Genomic DNA, 18,953 nt, shown 5'->3' with positions numbered 1-18,953 from the left:
AACAAAGTAGAGGCCTATTTTATAGGGCGGGTCCTTTCTTTTGTAGATTGGATTCGTACCCTCATCCCCGGACCCTGTTTGGTTCAAGACCTTATGGAGTAGTTGACGGTCCTTTGGATTGTCTTTTGGGTACAAGTTCCTTAAAACTTGTTGGCGACTCTTTTTGCTCTTTGTTTTTCCCTTTGGAACGCCACCGTACTTTAGTGTATGATCACAGTGGGGTTCAAGTTTGGGGTTATCATAATGCTTGAAATATTCCCCACATGTGCATGAATACTGCTTACCAGCTCTCGCACAAACTCATCTTTGAAAAATACCATACAACTTGGTAGATTCCTGTAGAAACTCATTGCCCCTGCAATCATGCAAATGATTAATACATAGTTTAATACTAAAAAGAATAGTATCGGTGTGGTACATATATATATATGTGTACAGCAAATGACATTTTAATTTCCATTGGAAAAGTCTACACAAGTAGAATCTAAATACTTATAACAAAATCCAATCTTAACCAATTGGAACTTCACATTACCCTTATAGAAGTCTACCAAGTAATGATTAAATGAATTGAAATCAGATCACTCCACTATACAATCAGCCTTTCAAAAAAGAAGGACAAATGACAGTAGTGTGTTAAATCAGCTTTCTACAGCTTTGAATTTAATACATCCGCATAAGCAGGCCTTTGAGGAGCTTCAAGGCAGACTTCTTTTAAAGGAGCCACAAAGAAATGCTTTCATAGTACTTATTTATGCCAGTAATTACAATTAGCATTACATTAATACCTATTGACCATATTCAAAGCATTTTTCCCACAGCATTATTTACTGCTTCTTTAACAGTCAAATGTTCACACTTATTGAAACCTACATGCTCTGAACAAGCCAATTTAAGACCTCATTCATATCTATAATGTTTCGCAATTGTATGTCTGTAAAAAAGTTATTGGTTGAATCTGAAACTTACTTGGAAATGAAACAATGCTTTCTATGCATTTCAGTCAATACAGGACATGGAAATTACCTTTTAAGTTTTGGTCAAGTTTAATGTTTTAAAATGCATGCACTTACTTATATATAATCCCATATTGATGCTACCTTATAATTAAATTTGAATACAGGATCATATATATCATGGTCTTATTGTTATTATTCAATCATACCTGCACCAAACAATAATATATATTAAATCAGCAGATTGCATGAGAAAACTAACAACCACGTTGGAGGACTGAATTAGTAAGAAAAATTAATGAGGGACCCACTGGCGGAGTCAGAGGGGTACAAGGGGGGACAGCTGTCCCCCCATTTCCCAAAATAACTTGTAGTTTTCACATTGGCCCAACGATATCCAAGTCCAAATACGAGTATCGTATATATAATATTCTTTGGCAACAAATAAACACGGTCGATGACTGTCCCAATGGTTTCTTCTCATACAACATTCAGCGCATTATAGCTCTCACAGGTCTGCGGTTCGATTCCTAGAAACAACAATGGCCCTATCCCTCCCCCATTTTTTTTTTTATTTTTTTTGATAACTACCCTTAAGAATTAAGATGATGTTGTCAAAATATATTATTCTGTGCCTTACCATGGTTGACTGCATATTTTCAAAAATTCATAAAAAAATTATAATATAAAAAAATAATAATCAGGAAAAACCCTTTTTTTCAAAATAATACTTAAGAAAAATCCTTTTTTCCAAAATAAAAACTAATACTTATGAAGATGCTGCAAGTATAATAGGTACTGATAATTAAATGTTCTGTAAAAGTATACTGTGTAATTTATTGATGGTATTGCAGATAATATAATTCCTGATTAATGAAACCTATTTCCTAAACAAAATTTGTAAAATAATCTTATTCCTGAAAATTTCAAAATATTTCTAACTGTATTTAAAAATCTAGTATACCTGCCTGATTATTATTATTTTAATGTGACTATGATTATTTTAAAACTGACTATCGTTATTTAAAACCTGACGATCATTATTTATTTCCTGAATAATTTTATTTTAAACATGACTATCATATATCTGAATATTATTAACCTAAAAGTGACTATCAATATCTATTTTCTGCCAAGATCTACATAATTCCTTACTACAATATGATAATTCCTGAATATTATAAATTTAAAAACATATAATTATTGTATTTTATATTAATATTACAAATCCTGATTATTATCTATTTTCTGACTAACATTATCTTAAACCTGACTAAGTTATAATACATGAGAATATTATTATCCTAAAACTGACTATCCATATCTATGTTCTGATAATAATTTTCTAATTCCTAACTTAATATATGCTAATTTTATAAATTTAATAACATTAAATTACTTAATTTAAATATTGATATTATTATTCCTGAATATTATTATCTATTTTCTGACTAATATTATAACCAGACGAGTTATAATGTTTCAAAATATTATTATATTTAAACTGACTATACATATCGTTTTTCTGACAAGTACTATCTAATTCCTGACTAACATGATGTAATTACTGAAGTTAAATATTGATATTATTCCTGAATATTATTATCTACTTTCTGACTAATATTAAATTAAACCTGACGAGTAATAATGTATCAAAATATTATTATTTTAAACTGACTATACATATCTAATTCCTGACCAACATTATGTAATGCCTGACAAGGTTTATTTAATTCCTGACTTACATAATGTAATTACTTGGTTTAATAAATTTTCAAACATTTAATTACTGACTATTATTATCTTTTTCGTGACTAATTTTATCTTAAACCTGACGGAGTTCATTTTATTTCTGAACAATATATCATAATACTTGATCTGTAAAATTTAATTCCTGTTTAAGATATGCTAATTCCTGAGTATAAGCTACTGATATCAACTAAAACAAAAAAGAAAATAACATCAACTAAATTTCCAAAAATAAAATACATAAACTAAATTTCAAAAAATAAAATTATAGAGAATATTTCCAAATTATATATTAGTTGGGAATTAATTTAATCCATTTAAATATCAATGTCGGATTCCAATTAAACGACCCCAATTTCCTCTTCCACCCCTTAATTTTCATAGTTATCTTGCTTGTTCTTTGACACAACACAGACCCGATTGAATCTAGTTAATATTTGACTCGTGTATTGTGGTCGGGGTAACTCGGGCAATACCATACGATTTTCAAATGGAAGGACAAATTAAACTTGCATATAATGTCACATAAATAAACGTAATATAACAAAATTTGAAGTGTGTCCGGAAAAAATTTTAAAAAAAATTATTTGACAATTGGTCCACGTGGCACTAAAAAATTCCATTTCTAATTGTGTCACATAGATTGGCGCGAAGATTTAGGGAGTTGAGGAGTTACGTGTATGACATCATCCCTTGATCAAATAACTTCTCCTCCCACTGTCTTTTTCAACTTCCACACTCTGTATTTCTCTCCAAACCTCATTCTGTCAATTCCAAATTTCCCATATCTTTATTTTGCAACTCTATATTCCTAAATTTTAAAGTTTCCTGACGTGGGAAAATTAGGTCGTTGGACTAATCCTCCTAAGCCAAACAAAATTTATAAACACTCAACAAACCTAAATACAAGTATAGAGGTAAGTTAAGGGTCGAACCCAAAGGAACGGTAATGTCTAAGTGCTTTCAATTATGTGCCTAAGCTAGGTCGAAGACGAAGGGTAAAAGAGGTCACTAACAACTACTAAAAGAAAGAAATCAAACAAATAAAATGCTAGGGATTAGGATTCACTTATAATAGCAATGACCAATGCAAATTGGTTTAGGAAATTGACTAAGTCAAGCAATGCGAGGGAAGATCAATTATGTAACCAAAAGAGCATATCAAGCTATTCTCCTAGAGGTCTAACTAGCGTCAACTACGATAAACTCTAGCTAGGAAACATCACAAGACACCTCAATCGTGTAAATGCAAGCCACAAATCAATGGTCCGTATCAATGTGAACTTACAATGCAATCTAGTGTGAATAACAAGGGTGATCAAGCCTAAATCAAACACACACATGCACATAATCAATCAACCAATTTAATCACATCATCAACTCCATCAAAATCCCCAATCTACATCAATTCATTACATAATACAAGCTTCACCAAATCCCTAACCAAACAATACTCTAGCAACATCATCAATTCAACCAACAACTAAAGTAATCAACAATCTACAATCAAAGAATCAACAATTAAAGAAGAACAAATACTCTAATAAAACATCAATCATCAAAACTCAATCAAAATCAACAATCTAAACATGAATACTAATCAAAACAATAAATGAGATAGAGTTTAGAAATGCTCATTGATAATAGAGTAGATCTCCAATACAATTGTCACCAATGGATCTTCAATCTCTCAATCACCATTGAAATTCTTCACTTTCTCTCTCTAAAATCTACTCCTAAAACTAACCCCTAAATCTAGAGAGAGAAGCTCTCAACTAAGCTAAGAATATGATCTAATTCTAATATGAATTCTTACTACAAAAATAGAAGGGAAAAACTATATATACAAAGGAGAAGGTCGGTATTGTCGCCCAAGAAGAGACCCACGCAGGTGCGGGCGCTCGGAGGAGAGAGAACGGTGCGCACGGGAGCACACCCAGGGATGTGCGCCCGCACACAGCCCATGTGCGCCCGCACACACCATATGTGCGGCCGCACACGACTGATGTGCGGCCGCACACTCCTCATGTGCGCCCGCACATAGCTGCAGCGCCCTTCTTTCTTCTTTGCCCTTGCTCACGAGGTGCACGCATCCTAGATGATGATGATGATGGAGGACAAGGTAGGCAGCAACTTCCTTGAATTTTTTGAAGAAAATGAGCCATGAGGAAGGCATTTATAAGGCCTTGAAGCATGCCCCTTTGATCCCTCTTTTGACTTGAGACTTCTTGCACAAGCTTTAGGCATGAAAACAATGAAAGATCATGGAGAGGAAGCTCGGGAATCCTTGGACAATCAATCACAACCTACAAACAAAGGAGAAAAAGCAAATAAAAGGGAAAAATAACAAATAAACTAGAAAAAGCACAAAATAGAGAAACTAACTACAAAAAGCATAAAATGAAGAAAACAAGAATAAAACTAAGGAAAACTAAAGAAAGGAGAGATAAAATGGAATAAAAATCATCCAAAAAGGAACCAAATGAGTGCCAAAAATGTCACTCATCAAATTCCCCCAAGCTAAACTTTTGCTCGTCCTCGAGCAAAACAAAGCAAGAAAGAGAGAGGATGAAAATTTTATTGAAAAAGTAAGACTCAAGATAAGAATATACACTAAAACTCATTGTCGTAGGAATCACGGTTGTTTTTAGCTACAACAAGCCCTTTAAACCCCAAAGTCGCCTATGAGGACGAGTGAGGTCTCGTAAGGGTATCCTAAGAGTTTGACCCATAACTCTCATAATAATACAAACAAGGCAAAGCATGAACAAGAAAACAAAATACAAGAAAAGCAAACAAATGTTCATGAAAGGACTTTTGCAAATGTACAAGCACAAGTGGATGCAAATCTTTCTAAACAAGTAAGGGAGTGCACGCTCCAAGATACCCAAGGTTGATTGAAACATAAATATGCTAAGCATAGGAACTAGCTTTCACAATCCACTTTCATCCCAAACGATCTTACCGCGTTCTTCCTAATAGCTTCAAATCGACCTCAAGTGAGCATCCCAATGATTCCACGAAGGAACTTGAAAAAGAGAATTTTTTAGGCTACTCGACATCTTGACTTTTGCATTCCCTCTCCCTATTCCTAAGACTCACATTCCTCTCCACCGATGAGTGACTCAACCATTTAGGTCAAAAGGTCTTTCCCCAAGGTTGTAACGTAAGGCAATAAGGGTGAAGGTAGGCTAAAATTTTAAAATTTGGTGGTTTTCCTAATAGTGAAGCAAAGATTGCGCATATCTTTACACCAAGACTAAGTTGTCACCAAACAAAAACAAACTAACACCCCCAAGCTTATTCAAAGCTATAAACCACAAACATATACACAAAAAGCGTGAGAACGCTTCCCCCCAAGCTTAAATGGAGCATTGTCCTCAATGCTCAAAAAGGGAGAAAACTCACATCAAAATATTTTTGAATTTTTCATTTTTCACTTTTTTTTTTCTTTTTCTTTTTTAATAGTGCTTTGTCCTCGCCTCTTTTAACTTTGGACGGCTTTTTCGATTTTTGCACTTATTTGTCCATGCCTTTTATAATGTAGGACGGCTTTTACTCAAACTCATTTGCCATTATTCACAAAGAAGATAAAACACAAACTTACTTTCATAAGAACCAAACATTTCAACTTCTCCACCACAAACTCCATCAAGAATGATCAATTGCTTCACAAAAACCAATAAAAGAAAGAAAATGAAACAAAAGGCCAAAGATCTAAAGATGTGGCTTGAAAAGAAGGTATAAGGCTCAAATGGTTGCAAGAAGGCAAATGCAAACCCAAAAATAAAGAAAATGAATAAAACTATCCTAAAAAAGAAAAATACCACCCCGAAAAAGGTGCCTTTTTCCTCCCTAAATGGTTCGGTCTCGGATTCAAGATCTATGAGTCAAGTTTCAAGATTAGGTTTGCAAAAAGTCAAGGATCCATGCCGCTCATACAAATAAGGTAGAAGGCCTGAAAAACATAGAACTCACACGGATGTAGCAAAAACTCACTATTGGCGTCAAATCCACTATAGGAAGCAACTACCAAACATGCCACAAACAAGTAGAATCCGGCTTCATGTTCCCACTAGTTCTAACCAACTACCTTAGCATGCTTTATCCTAGAATCAACCAAGCGTACTCTCAAACCGTGCACACCGTTACCATTAAGGAAGAAATGCATTCAATTATACAAGCCCAAATGTTATTATGTCCAAAGCAAGAATAAAACAAAACACATTGCAAATTTGCCTTGATAGAAAGGAAAATCTTTTTGGAGTTTTCAAAATATAAGAAACATGGAAAAGCATATACAAAGGTGCATAGCACATAAGAATCAACATCCCACCAAACATGATAGAATACCCTCCCCCAAGCTTGAATGAGACAATACACTCAAACATAAATCATATAATCCATGGGAGGGGAAAACAAGGAGATCAATCCAACAATCCAACATATGTCCAACAAGTCTCCAACCAATAGAGAAAGAGCAAGGAAAGATATTACCGGATTTGAGGTGGGTGTAAATTCCCGCAAATGACCCAATTAAACCTTTCATAGCTAATTTCTCAAGAATTGAACCTTGTTTTCATGTGCTAGTAAAAATAGGAGTCAACCTTCCTTGATTCTTGATCCAAATCGAAGCACCAAAGTATATCAAGTCATGTACCTAGCAAAAGGCACACAAACATTTCCATGAGAGAAAATCTATTCTAAAAAGAAAAGGAAAATCTAATCTAAGACATGGGTTACTTCCCAAGAAAGGCTTGCTTTAGGTCCAAGCTTGACCGCTCTAGTAAAATAATAATTCAACGCACGCAAGAGCTTGTCAAATGCACTACTACACATTTCATAAGAAAGTAAGTGTGCACATGACAAAAATAAGGCATGCAACAAGCATAGTGCACACCTATGAGGAGAGAGATGCCAAGGGAAGGAAGAAGAATCAAAAGAAAACTCAACAAAATAAGAAGAAAAGGAAAAAGGAAAAGAAGAAGAAAAGGAAAAAGAAGGCAAACTCTCCTCAAAATATTTTTGGTTGGCAACATCACCTTCTTCCCAATTTGGAGACAAATGAGCCACATTCAAATCATCATAGACAAAAGGGTCCTCAATAGGCTTACCAACAAGGGAAGGGAGAAAAATAGGGCAATAGGGGATGTGATTAAACTTTTGAGAGAAAGGGGTATGAGAAATAAGCAAAGGGTTAGCTACTCCCTCAACATAAGGTCTCACATCACCAATGAGGGCATGAAAATCAATCATAGAATCCTCAAAAGATGAACGCTCATGATCACCATCTCCCTCAAACATCCAACTCCCAAGAGGAACCACATAATCTCCTCCATTACCTTCATGAACAATAGCTCCCTCAACTTCCTTAAAGCCTAGAGTCTCAAAACCATGCATGAATGGAGGCAAATTAATTTCAAAATCATCTCTCTCCCATGAAGCATCATCAATGAACTTGCTTAAAAGGCTATGGCTATTCCCTATGCACTCAACAAACATAATTGTCATAACCTCAAACGAGTCCAAATACTCATGGATAGAAGAGTCACATTCATACACTTGAAACTCATCACAATCTACAAAGGAAGAGATGTCTAGACTTAAAATTTCATCAAACTCATTATCACTCTCGACTCTATCTCCTTCACTCCTATGCTCAACAATAGGATCCTCACACACTCTTGGTTGCTCGGAATTCCCATCATCACCCTCAACACACACATTAGATTTGTAACTTTCACACATAAGCATCAAGGATGACAATTGGCTTCCTAGCTCTTCATTTCTCCTTCTTCCCTCCTCGAGACGCTCCTCATTCTTTCTCATCATCTCCAATTGACTTCTTAAAAAATTAAGAGTCGACTCTTTATTAGGCCCAAGATCATCACGAAGCTCAACATGCCTAATTTGAGTTTCTAAGGTAGCAATAAGAGATTCAAAAGGGGTAAGAGATTGAGGCTCAACAAGAGAAGAAGAAGTACAACCAAAGGTGGGATCATCATCATTACAAACATGAGCATTTTCATCAAATAGGGGGTTGGGAGCATTTTCAAATGTATGAGATTTGCTAGCTCGAACATGCAACACATTATCATGAACAAAAGAGGAAATAGAATTGGAAGCATTTGTTCTAGGTTTAACTATGGGGTCATGTGACACATCATGGTAAATCATGCTAGCATTGAAAGGATTAACACATTGCACATCAAAAATGGAAGCACGTTTACCCTTGTTATAGACTTCCCAAGCAAACCAAACATAAAATTTCCAAGCATCTTCAATAGAATATGCTCTAAAATCACCATTATGCATTCCTTCAACTATATCCCTAGTTTGCTCATTCAAACCATGATAACAAATCTCACAAGCTTCCCAAAGACTACAACAATTATAGTCAAGAAATACCTTAAGTCTATTGAAATATTCACAAAAAGGCTCATCGTCAAATTGAGGAAAAGATAGACATGCCATTTTATATAAAGCAAACAAAAGAAATCAAATAAAAGAAAACTATAAACAAAGACCTAGACTCAAGCAATCAAAAACACTCAAACATAGACACCGTTCCCCGGCAACGGCGCCATTTTGACGTGGGAAAATTAGGTCGTTGGACTAATCCTCCTAAGCCAAACAAAATTTATAAACACTCAACAAACCTAAATACAAGTATAGAGGTAAGTTAAGGGTCGAACCCAAAGGAACGGTAATGTCTAAGTGCTTTCAATTATGTGCCTAAGCTAGGTCGAAGACGAAGGGTAAAAGAGGTCACTAACAACTACTAAAAGAAAGAAATCAAACAAATAAAATGCTAGGGATTAGGATTCACTTATAATAGCAATGACCAATGCAAATTGGTTTAGGAAATTGACTAAGTCAAGCAATGCGAGGGAAGATCAATTATGTAACCAAAAGAGCATATCAAGCTATTCTCCTAGAGGTCTAACTAGCGTCAACTACGATAAACTCTAGCTAGGAAACATCACAAGACACCTCAATCGTGTAAATGCAAGCCACAAATCAATGGTCCGTATCAATGTGAACTTACAATGCAATCTAGTGTGAATAACAAGGGTGATCAAGCCTAAATCAAACACACACATGCACATAATCAATCAACCAATTTAATCACATCATCAACTCCATCAAAATCCCCAATCTACATCAATTCATTACATAATACAAGCTTCACCAAATCCCTAACCAAACAATACTCTAGCAACATCATCAATTCAACCAACAACTAAAGTAATCAACAATCTACAATCAAAGAATCAACAATTAAAGAAGAACAAATACTCTAATCAAACATCAATCATCAAAACTCAATCAAAATCAACAATCTAAACATGAATACTAATCAAAACAATAAATGAGATAGAGTTTAGAAATGCTCATTGATAATAGAGTAGATCTCCAATACAATTGTCACCAATGGATCTTCAATCTCTCAATCACCATTGAAATTCTTCACTTTCTCTCTCTAAAATCTACTCCTAAAACTAACCCCTAAATCTAGAGAGAGAAGCTCTCAACTAAGCTAAGAATATGATCTAATTCTAATATGAATTCTTACTACAAAAATAGAAGGGAAAAACTATATATACAAAGGAGAAGGTCGGTATTGTCGCCCAAGAAGAGACCCACGCAGGTGCGGGCGCTCGGAGGAGAGAGAACGGTGCGCACGGGAGCACACCCAGGGATGTGCGCCCGCACACAGCCCATGTGCGCCCGCACACACCATATGTGCGGCCGCACACGACTGATGTGCGGCCGCACACTCCTCATGTGCGGCCGCACACTCCTCATGTGCGCCCGCACATAGCTGCAGCGCCCTTCTTTCTTCTTTGCCCTTGCTCACGAGGTGCACGCATCCTAGATGATGATGATGATGGAGGACAAGGTAGGCAGCAACTTCCTTGAATTTTTTGAAGAAAATGAGCCATGAGGAAGGCATTTATAAGGCCTTGAAGCATGCCCCTTTGATCCCTCTTTTGACTTGAGACTTCTTGCACAAGCTTTAGGCATGAAAACAATGAAAGATCATGGAGAGGAAGCTCGGGAATCCTTGGACAATCAATCACAACCTACAAACAAAGGAGAAAAAGCAAATAAAAGGGAAAAATAACAAATAAACTAGAAAAAGCACAAAATAGAGAAACTAACTACAAAAAGCATAAAATGAAGAAAACAAGAATAAAACTAAGGAAAACTAAAGAAAGGAGAGATAAAATGGAATAAAAATCATCCAAAAAGGAACCAAATGAGTGCCAAAAATGTCCTCATCATTTCCAAAACTGAAAAAATGGTGAAGCACAACAAAGGAAAACAGCCAATGGAAACCTCTGATGAGCCCAAATACACAGAACTTTAATTCCATGAGTTCAAGGAGAAGCTTCTGAGAGAGCAATTGAACGACCAACAGTTTATTTGCCAAAGCTTGGAGAGCCAATTGAATGAAGTTACTTCAGCCATTTCTAACATTCGCCGTCCAAAGGCACAGTCCATTGAGGCACCGAAAAACAAGTGACAGAGCACGAAAGTTGTGGATAGTCCGCTAAGGTTGGGGCCTACAACAAGACCCACCAAGGCAGCGAAGACAACGGCAATGAAAAGGGTCTCTGGTCGGGGTGGAGCAGCAGCGCAAGCACAAGTTGGTGATGGGAAAGGTCCCACAAATGCTGGTAAAGGAGACAAATCTTCAGCCGGAGCAAAGAGGGAAGGTGAGGAAGCAGTGCCGAAACTAGTGGAAGCCGTGGCAGCACCAGCCTTGGCAGCACCAGTGGCGGCACCAGTGAGGCCAAGGGCAAGGCAGTGGCAGGTGAGCCAGAGGAGTCCGGACAGCCCGAACGATGTAGCATCACCCGCTCTGTACCATGTCCGCGACCGGTGCTCCCCGGAGGTTTCGGCACAGGAAACTGGTGACTACGGTCACTCGGCTTCCACCATTGAAAAGTTTGGCTGAAGGAGGTTAAGTAAACTAAGCAACTTAAATCTGATTGTGGATTTGATAGTACTTTTTCATCTTTTTTTTGGTTTTGAACAGTATGTTTGGTAGTTGCTTGGTTCGGTTTTGCTGATGTAATTAACAATTTAATCGTGGTTTGGAAAGAATTTTGATGCATTTCGGTATCTTAGTACTTTTGTGATCAATTAAATCGTACTTAAAACATGATTATGTGTTATGGAAACATATTTTCTTATGTAATGAACAATGAAATCATATTTTGAACATGATTATGGTACTCCCGTTTTAATGATGCAGTTTGGCATTTTGGTAATTTTGAGATCAATTAAATCATATTTAATGGTATTTTGGACATGTAATTAGACTATGTGTTTTGGGATCATATTTGATAATGTAGAAAAATTAAATCATATTTAGGACATGGTTAGTTTATTATTTGATAATGTAATGAACAATGAAATCATATTATTTATATACCACACTTAGTCAATCTAATATATAATTGTAGATTTTTTTTTTCCCGCACTTCACCATAAACCTCCAAATCCCCATTACTTAAATTCTATGCATTGGATTTTGTTTTTTTACTATATCCCGTACATTTTGCACGCGTACACTCTAGTCTATATTATAAATGTAATTAAGTTTTATTTTGTAATTTTTTTTTTTTGGTTTTTTTTTGATAAAATAACTACCAATCCCACTACTTTAATTACTTTTTTTTTAAAAAAAAATTAATCATTTTTTTAAAAAAATACAATTTCAAAAACTACCAACATTTCACTCTTTATGTGTGTGTGTGTGTGTGTGTGTTTTTTTTTTTTGGTATGTACTATAACATATGATATGCATTAGCACGAGTATAGAGTTCCTTTATCAACAAATTACTATATCACGCAAAATCCCCAACATTTCAACTTTTTTGTAAACAATACATACTATTATTTCACTGAATTTATCGAGTATTTTTAGGGTACATAGTATAATATATGTCATGCATTAGGGTTCAACAGAACTGACCAGTCCAATACTGCGAATTACGTACCACTATAGTCTAAATTACAACATCATAATCAACTGTCCACATTTTGAATATATTTTTTTCGTATATACCCCGTGGAAATTTTCACAAATAGAGTCTAGTCTATACTATAATTTTAGAGTCATTTTTCCAACTTTAAACCACTTCACTCCAAACTATCAATCCTCAAATTCCATGAGTTAAATTTAAGAGTCATTTTTCCAGTTTGAATTAACTCTTTTTTTTTTAAGACTCTTTATATCCATTCAAATGCCAATTTCGGATTCCAAATAAGCGCCACCAAATTCACCATCCACGTTTTAATATTCGTTTTCTTACATTTTGTCGTAATTCCCGGACTCATGTGTGTTTTAGGAAATATTTCAATCTATATAACAAATAACTTTAATAATACCAAATGTTTTAAAAAAATTAACTTGTTTTTTAAAACATACGAAGTAACAGTTGATGGTATAGGCTGTTAGAGTATTGTATATATACGTTTCTTACGCAATTAATTACCACGGTCAATGACTGTCCCAATGGTTCACTCGCATCTGCTACAATACTCAGCGCATTACAGGTGTCAAAGGTCTACGTTTCGATTCCTAGCAACAACATTGTGCCTCCCCCCCGCCCCCTTTTTTTTTTTTTTTTTTTTTTTGTAACCTTGTTACTTTGTGTATTGTGATTTAACTACCCTTAAGGTGATTTATTCATAATATTTTATCACGTGTCTTACCCTTATTGATTGCACAAATTAAAAAATGGACAAAAAAATTAAATAATAATACTATTACTTTAAAAAAAATCCATTTTTCTAAATAGTTTTATGATTTTTCCTATTTTGTTGAAATAAAACAAAATGTTTTGATGTTAGCAAATTTTTTTTAATTTGTTTTTTGGGGGACAATTTTATCCATTCAAATGCCAATGTTGGATTCCAATTAAGCGACACCAACTTCCCCATCCACCCCTTAATTTTAATTTTGGTACAATTTGTTGTAATTCCCCAACTCATGTAATTTTTTTGGAAATATTTATATCCATGTAAGAAAAACTTTAATTATATCTAATGCAATAAAGGTTTACAGGTTTTTTAAAACAAAACAATATTCATGCGTGTTGCCTGCAGAACTACCATATATATACATTTTTTTGGCAAAGAATTAGCACGGTCAGTAACTGTCCCAATGGTTACTTGCATCTAGTACTACACAGACTCTATACCTATCAAAGGTCTTGGGTTCGATTCCTCGAAACAACATTGTGCCTCCCCCCCCCCCCCCAACAATTTATAACAGTGAAACTTTTTATTTTGTGTTTTAACAACATTTGAAGATTGAATTAAAATAAAATGCATATATTGTATCTTAATTATTTTCAATAGTGTTTGGTTTTTTTTATTTATTTTTTAAAAAAATCAGTAGTGTTTAAATTTCTTATATATATATATATAGTTGTTCAAATGGAATTTCCTTTCTTACTAATAATGTTGCCTGTCTACTTTTTAACAGATCAAATGGAGCTTCCAACTCTACTTCTTCGCCAACATGACTCTTCAAATTGTCATTTGAAGCATGAGCACGAACATCTGTACTTTGAAGGTTGTTCGATCATCATCTCCAAATTCATAAAAAAGGGTGCTAAATTGAATTTTTTATTTAGCTAGTATGACATGTTTTGAGCTATTTTGTAATAAAGTAATACCATCTCCGATCCAAATTCATGTTATATATACGTTTTTTTGACAAGGTTATGTCCATAACAAAAATGCTAGAAATTAATCCGTGTTCCTAATGCATTATATATCATGTTATATATACATTTAATGACAAGGTTACTTCGAAATTCATAATCCATACTATGGTCAAGATACTGTAAGCGTTATAAATAAAGAATTTTTAATTCATAGCTTTGTAATTTCCGAACCTACATAAGCACTACTTTGAGAAATACTTTTAAGTGAACACTAATTTAGTAATTTATTTATTTTTTAACACCAATTTGGCAATTCGTTCTTCTTTTACTGCATAATTTCTTATAATCGTTTTTGTTGATAATTTTTTTTTTAATTTAACTTAATACGAATTATCTACTTAGGGTGTTATTGTACATAGGTTTACAAGAGCCTGCATCTCATTTTTTGAATAGTGACTTTTGTATTAAGTTGTTTTAGTAAAATAAAATCGATTTGTCGGGTAAAGTTTTTTTGTACTCGTAATAATTACGAACTAATTTAAGCTCAATTAAGGTAACATTATACTTTATGAACCGTTACATTAATTCAATTCGTCAATTTGACGGTTGCTTTTTGATAATGGTCCCTCTTCAACCACTCACTTGTGGGGGGATATAAAGACCAAACTAATTATCCCCTTTTTCAACATTTTTTATTTTCACTTTCAAACCCTATCCCTTTCACTCCATCACCAAAATCAACTCTCCTCTCTTATTCCTTTTGTCGGCGAAGGCACTGTCCGATTTGGAAGATCTTGGTTCACCCAAACACCGAAACACAATCATCAGGTAACCATCAACTTTGACAATGGTTTGTTGCAATAATCAAATATATTCATTTATGATTATCATATATCGAGTTATATTTCCTTGTTTATTTGACTCATGTTCCATTATTTCGAGTGTCAATTTCAACAAATTTGCCCCAATTCCCTTGAATAATTGTTTAGTCTTTACGATTTTTATCTTTTAAAACATTTGCCGTTAGTTTTGTTGCTACATATAGAAATTGGTATGAATATGTAGTGTACTATTGGAAATTATGATAGGTTTGTGGATTTGTGTGAGTTAAGAGTCTTAAGACATTGTTTAATACATTGTTTTTGTCGTTGTAAGAAGTGGAATTGGATCTGTATGCTTCCAATTTATGCTTTTTGCATTGATATATTAAATATTTGTTTAATATTTGTTTAATTTGGACTTAAAGGTCGCTTAGGAAGAAATTGAATTTGTTATGTTCTTGGGGGTGAAATTGGAGTAGTATTTTGGCACAATTAATGTGATTTCAGTTGGTAGACGGTTTTTTCTGTTTGTGGTCGTACTATTAAATGTACTGTCTTGGTGTTTTTTGCCACTTGGCAATAGATGCGCTTTATTCTGTCAATCTATACTGTCAATATCAGTGCTTTTAATGTTTAATATACTTTACCGAATCTGGCCTTTGTTTTCTATACTTTAATAAACCTTTGTTTTCTACACCTATCAAATCGAAGCTTTCTTTTTTTGTTCTTTTTTTTGTGTGTAGAAGGAAATGGCCAACTGGGAAGACACATGGTTTACTGTCATGGTTAATGATGATCAGAAGTTGTTTTATTTGGTGAGCATTGATTTTTATCACTACATCTTAAGTGCCAAATATAGTATCACCATCAAGCTAACATCATCTAAGCACTTTATTTTTATAACAGTTTCTTCCAGATCATGTTAGGAATGTTCTACGTGGTGGAATAAAAGAGATTCAAGTACAAAGAGACGGTAATGATTTGCTTACATATGGTGTTAAGTTGATGAAGGTTAGCACAAAATCTGGAAAAAAGTTGATGTTTGGAGATGGTTGGGACGTCTTTGTCGAGGAGAATGGGGTGGCGCTTGGTGATACACTAGTCATCACTTTAATTGGGCACGCTTCATTTAAGGTGGTACTTTTGAGGGATGGGGCTATAGTGCCCGGTGAGGTTATTTTGATCTCGTCTGATTCAAGCGACCATGAGGGTGCAAATGACGGTGATAATGATGGAGATAATGGTGGTGATGACATAGTCGCCCAGCCTATCCAACAACCACATCCAAACCCCTTCTTCACATGCAAGTTCATCCGGAGCTACATATTTAAACCAACAATTGTAAGTTCAATGTTAATATGTGTGAACATGTCAAAAGGGTTTTAGTGCTCCATTTCCAATAATGTGATTTTTTTTTCCGATGTGTAGAACATTCCACTACCCTTTGCTCAAGCAAATTTAAGTGGACTTGGAGACCCTTGCAGTGTTGTGTTGATGGGAAATCAGACATGGGATGCCACATTGCACATCAAGCGCAATCAACATGGGAAGGTCACTTCTTGCAACATTAAGAAAGGAGTCCAACAATTCATAGATGGTGAAGGTGTTACGTTGGGTGCAACGTACATCGTGGAGCTGATTGGTCTGGAGCCCCCAACTCTGTCGTTGAGAAGTTACTGATTGGCATACCCAATGGACCCTCTTATCTGACATTATTAATTATGTCTTAGGTTTTTAATTATGTCTTAGGTTTTTAATTTAAATGTTTTATGATGGTTAAACTCCCCCCCCCCTTTCAATGGACCTATATTTCTTATAACATATGTTTGTAATTTGGGATGTATTATAAACTATGTTTAGTTTCAAAACAATTGTGGTACAATTACTAACATGTTTTCATATGAAGGCTATACTTTCTTAAATGATTGAAGTTCGTTTGTATTTAGTATATATAAATATTAGATTGCAAAATTATAGATAATTAAATTAAAACTACTGATACAAATAATGAATAAAATTACCTTATTGTAAAGCTTTAGTTTATACATACCTCATATAATTCTATAATTAGTTTAGAACAGACATTGTCATTGTATTAGTTTAACATGTCCCCTATAAAATAATAAATAAAATGTAAAAAGACTTACAGCACATATATTAATTAGGAGGAGATCACATTACCAGTGTATTGAAATAAGTAGACATAAACATAGAGGACCTTACATATTATATTGACGATGTTCACTCTTACAAAGATAGCACCCAAAAATCATTGGCTAAATAATAAAATCGACAGTTTTATTTTTATGCAACGCAATGTGTTAGTACATTGTTGTGCTACCCCAGAATTTAAAATTCCATTTTCATAGGATATATTGTACTTGAATAAAATTATTTCGATAAGAGAGCTCTGCATAATGGTATGAAGTATTATATTACATGTTTTTAATTATTGATAGTGGTAATTTCAATCGTACTATTCTTAAGAAACAATTCGTATATAATCATTACACTTCATATATAAAAGATTTCAAACATCATAGAGAATTGGTTAACACTCCGAAACTACTCATCTGGCTGGTTTATTACCGTACGCTTAGAAAATGCAAGTTTTGGAAAGAATTTGACAAGAATAGTAAGCTTACCAATTTACCATAAAGTAAGAAATTGTATTATGAATTTATTATGCATAAGATATACATTCCGAGCAACAAGGTATTAGTATTGGGTATTTCAACAAGGTAGCTACTAGCTAGTACTATAGTGTAATAACACTCTAGAATCACTGATTCAAACAACAACCACGTTGGAGGACTGAATTTGTAAGAACAATTAATGGGGGACCCACTGGTGGAGCCAGAGGGGGACAGCTGTCCCCCCATTTCCCATAATAACAATTAGTTATATATGTTATTGTGCGGAGGAAATTGAAATACAAAGTGGATGGTGTAGTGGTGACTGGTGAGTGGAGTTGATTTCTTTACAAAATACCAAGGTTCTAACCTTGTTGTTGTACTCTATCCTTTTTGGTTTTGTTTTGTGTTTTTTTTTTTTTTTTTTTTTTTTTTTTTTTTTTTTTTTTTATTTTATCTAAAGAACCCTTCCATTATATATTTATCAACCACTACTAATTTATTTACATAAGTGTAATTGTAATATTGCTTTCAGGGAACCCCTAAATTACTATTGTCACTAAACTTTAGTGGAGTATTTTACATCAACTTTAGTGGTGTTTTAGGATAGCGAAATTGACCACATAGGCATCCGAAATTGTAACAGCATGAACAGATGCCGCTAATGTTCCTGTTTTGCATGAATTTTTTTTAATTTGGACTGTATAAAAATTTCTTAATTATTTTAGCTACTTTAATTGTAAATTCTTTTCAAATACAACAAAATTGTAGACATTATACTAGATCCTTTTTGTAGACATTTTAGACATTGTACTCTATCCTTTTTTGTTATGTTTTGGTTTTTTTTTTTTTTTTTTTTTGTATCTAAAGAACCCTTCCATTATATATTTATTAACCACTACTAATTTATTTACATAAGTGTAATTGTAATATTGCTTTCAGGGAACCCCTAAATTACTATTGTCACTAAACTTTAGTGGAGTATTTTACATTAACTTTAGTGGTGTTTTAGGATAGCGAAATTGACCACATAGGCATCCGAAATTGCAACAGCGTGAACAGATGCCGCTAATGTTCTTGTTTTGCATGAATTTTTTTTAATTT

The sequence above is a fragment of the Chenopodium album genome, chromosome 21 (assembly GCF_948465745.1).
Source record: "Chenopodium album chromosome 21, dcCheAlbu1.1, whole genome shotgun sequence".
NCBI lineage: Eukaryota > Viridiplantae > Streptophyta > Magnoliopsida > Caryophyllales > Amaranthaceae > Chenopodium > Chenopodium album.
Note: the sequence above shows the minus strand (reverse complement) of the source record.